This window comes from Ochotona curzoniae, unplaced genomic scaffold (assembly GCF_017591425.1).
Source record: "Ochotona curzoniae isolate NIBS_2020 unplaced genomic scaffold, NIBS_Ocur_1.0 scaffold_1852, whole genome shotgun sequence".
Classification (NCBI taxonomy): Eukaryota; Metazoa; Chordata; class Mammalia; order Lagomorpha; family Ochotonidae; genus Ochotona; species Ochotona curzoniae.
The window spans coordinates 32310036-32314645 of NW_024467087.1; positions in this window are offsets into that span (position 1 = coordinate 32310036).

Consider the following 4610-nt stretch of genomic DNA (forward strand, 5'->3'; position numbering starts at 1 on the left):
TTTACTGCTGGCAGATAACCCATCATGAGGAGTACACACCACAGGAAGAAAATATGTTTGAAATGATTATTATCAGTGAAAATATATCAGAACTTACATGTTCTCTTTATTCTTATCAAACTTTTCTGAAAAGTGGCTTCTTGTCAGGTGGGTTTTTGTAACCACTCAAAATTAGGGAATGTGAAAATAGTTCAGAGACCATTTAATCTTGTGGGTCATTTCTGTAAGGTAAGCATAGATTTTTTAGTATAACATTATGTAAGCTCTAATTTTTGAATTTGGTATTTTCAAAAATTTTTGCTTGATTAGTTTGATTTATTTTGAAAGAGAGGCAGACAGGCAGACACAGAAATCTTCTATCCAGTGGTTCACTCTCCAATGTCCACAACAAGTGGGGCTATCCAGTAAGGTCAAAGCTGAGAGCGCAGAACACCACCAGCGTCTCTTACACAGGTGGCAGGGACCCAATTACTTGAGCCATCACCTGCTGCCCTCCTAGGGCGCATATTAGCAGGAAGCTGTAACTGGAAGTGGCCTTGGAACTGTGAACAAAGATATTCCAGTAAGGATGTGACTATCTTGAGCAATGTTTTAACTGTTGTGCCAAATGCCTGCCCACAAATTCAGTGTTACTACCTACTGTTACACTCCAAAGACATTTTCTGCATGGAAGACAATATTAGGATTTATCCATTTGTTTTGTGAGGGTAAAAAACTAGTTTTCATTTTGATGAACTTTTGAGATTTCTAAGTAAAAACAAAGAAAATGGCTTGTACTGCTTGTATTTACTAAGTAACATTACCTTCACTGGGAGTCCTTTTTTTTTTTTTTTTTTTTTTTTTTTTTTCTTTTTGTCTAGGACGTATACAATGTGTCAGAGTGTTTTGGATGGCTTCCAGATTAAGATTTACTGGGGGGTCTCAATATATTATCTGGAATCTGGAACCTTAGACTGAATCATCTGTAAGGTTCTTTCTGATTCTGGTTCTAACATGTCGATAAGACATGACATTGCTGAACAAATGTTAGTTTAAAATATTAGAAACAGTATTTAGGTTAGGCACTTCAGTATTAAACCCTCCATTGTTAACCAGTTATAATAAATGGCTGAAATACAATTCTTTATTTTGCAATGTTGACACTTTCCTAATGTGTATCCATTTTTTAAACCTTGAAACGATTCTATATTCTAACAGCATTTTGGTCGTCTCATTTTTGAAATGTGAAAGACATGCACATTGTTTAAACTTCATATTAGGTGATGAGCTGATTTTCGGTTTTGTCATCTTTTCCCATGTCTTGGAATTAAAATAGTGTCATAATATATTCATTACAAGTATGCTGCAAACCACATACCTGTAAAGGCTAACCTTGAAAATGTTGCTTACGTTAAGGAGACGCTTCTTTTAGAGAAACTTCTTGCTTAATTAAACTAAACTTGTTAAATTGCCAGAAAGACAAACGAGACATTTTTCAGTTTGTCATAAGGTCTTCCAGAGGTAAAGTTGTAAAATTACTTCCTGGTAAGATCTCTGCCCATGAATATTATCTAGAGATCCCAAAGCTTTCAATACATTATCAGATTTCCTTTTAAGGTGGAGAGAAGAATACTGTGGAAAATTGAACAGCTATTATTGCAGTTAAAAAGTTTGATAAAATTAGGAATGGCATATTTTTTTATTCTCGCGCAAATTTCCCTTGGTGCTCAACAGTGAGGCTGGCTACTGTTTTGTATAGAGACAAGTTACAGTCCTGATGCCCTTGCTTCCCAGTTGCCATGGTTGTGTGAGTGTAGGTCTTTCTCTCTTTAATCCTCCACTCATCCCACCTAGTGCATTTGTAATGTGTGTATCAAATCAGTAGCAATAGACTACGTTTTATTTTATTTTATTTGAATCCAAATTTTGTGTAATATGTGTTCCACCTTTGCCACCTTCGCAGAGGGAAAACACACTAACCACTTTCGTGCACTTTTCCATTTTGTTATTGACAAATGTGTTGATTGGACAGTTCGATTGAGCAGCAGAATTCAGGCCCACCATCCCCAGCTACCTAATGGTTCAGGCTATGATGTGACTTACATTTTGTTTCTACTTAAATTCAGTCCGTATTCTGTTCCAAAGTAACAAAGCCGTACATGTTCTGTCTGCATTCATTCACCTTTGTGCTTCAAGAGCAAATCTATTTGCCTATGACAGATTTTAAATAACTAATATCTACAATGGTATTTTCAATCTGCCAGAAGTTCTCAGGCTAGAAAGTACAGAGTTTTCAAGCAGCTTCTCTTTGTTCTTGTGACTTGAGCATCAAAGTACAAATCAACTCAAGTTGAACAGAAGTCTGAACATAATGAATAACAAAATACCTACTCAGAGATGACCAAGCTATCATAGATTGAGTTTAAACCATATTTTTTGTATAGCTACCTTACTTATTGGTGGTAGTATCCTCACTTTAAAGATTAGGCAACCAGCCTCGGCAGTTAAAAAAAATTTACTAACACACATAGCCTTGTGGCATGCCAAAGCAAAAGGTCAAGTCTAGATTGGCTCCAAACCCTACGGTCCTGTATTGTTAAGGATTTAGAACTGATATTTGAATCTAAGATGAGTGATTCTTTTGCCTTTCCCCATAACCTACAATCTTTTTCCTTTGGCTTATTGTGATAACAGATTTTTAAAAATTATGTTGTAATTACGTAGGTAATGTAGTTATATGGCTCAAAATTCAGAAGGCACAAAAAAGATACACAGAGAAGAGTTGTTCCTACTGTTGACCCTAGCCATCCATTTTCCTCTCCTGGTGGCATTCACCTACCATTGTATGCTTTAGATAAATTTTAATTTTGCATGTACAAACATATTTCCCCATTTTTTTACACAAAGGAGACAATATACCTTGTTTAGAATATTGCTGTTGCATCAAATATATTTTGGAGATTTCCAATAACAGTCAGTCGGGAACTTTTTAAAAAGATCTATTTTTACTTGGAACAGTTAAAAAGACACAGATTTTACCAACTTATGTTCCTACCAGCAGTAGCATACTATATATCTAACTTCAGTATTTTTCCAGTCTGTTAGGCAAATGTGTTATTTCAGACAGTTTCCATCTACTACTTCACTCCCAAATGGCCACAACAGCCAAAACTGTGCCAATCTGAAACCAGGAGTCCAGAGTTTTCTCCCAATCTCTAATGTGGGTGCAGGGGACAAAGTACTTGAGCCATCTTCCACTGCCTTTCCAGGTGTACATGCAGGGAGTTGAATCAGAAGTGGAGCAGCCAGGACTCAAACCATCCATCCATATGGGATGCTGGCAACACAGGCTGCATCTACTGTGCCACAGCGTCACCCTCAAGTATGTACAGAACTTTTAATATTTGTAACTGCTGTCTAGTTTTTCATTGAATGAATGTTGCATATTCTTAGGTATTATTTTCCAGTATCTTGTTATTATAAAGAATGTTGCAATGAATGATAATGCATATATACTTTGGGACTTGGGGTATTGAGGATACTGTTAAATACTGAATTTCTGATTGAAAAGGAACATGTATATATAGTTTCACTAGTGAGTTCAAATTGCCTGTCCCAGAGGTTTTACCAATTTATGTTCCTACCAGCAATGTATTCAGAGTGCCTGTTTCCCTACAATCTCCACAGATGAGCATTATATGCATTATATATATATATAGGAGATATACACATTGTGTGTATATGTGTGTGTATATATACAGTGTTATATGTGTGTGTGTGTGTGTATATATAGCTTCTGTATCTTCCCCAATCTGCTGGTGAAAAATGTTATTTCAGTGTAATTTTAAAATTTAAACTTTATTTGGATCTGGCATTGTGTTGTAATGGGTTAAGCCAACACCTGCATTGCTGGCATCCCATGTGGGCTTGTTTGAATATCAGCTGTTCTGCCTGTTAACTAGTATGTGCCTGAGAAAGCAGTGGGAAATGCCCTAACCCCTTGGATCCCTTCACCCACGTGGAAGACCCAGAGGAAGTTCCTGGCTCCTTGCATAGCCCAGGCCCATCCCAGCCATAGAATCCAACTAGGGAATAAACCAGTAGATGTAAAATAGCCCTCTAACACTGTCTTTCAAATCAGTCTTTAAAAAACTGTCTAAACTTAATCCTTAGAGCAGTTTGAGCATTGTAGAAAAGTTGCATAGCACATAGTACCATATACATCATTGAGTTTCCCTTAGTGTTAACCCCTTACATAAGTGATATATATTCATCACAGCTAATGATCCTTATTAACTAAAGTGCATTATTTATCAAAATTGCTTAATTTTTACATGGTATCCTTTTTCTGTCTCAGGATACTATCAAGGATACCACATTATGTTTAGTCATCATGCCTTCTTTGCTTCCTCTTGCTTTGGGTGACCTTGATAGTTTTCAAGAGTACAAATCAGTTTGCTTTGAAATTTCCATCTCACTTAGAAGTGAAATTGAAAGCTTTTTCTTTTTTTCCACATAAAGACATTTGTACTTCCATTACTGGGAACTAAGAGCCCATGCATTTTACCAGTATAGTATATATCTCTCTTCATTCATTATAATTACAAGTAAAAAATTCACGAAATGTAAAC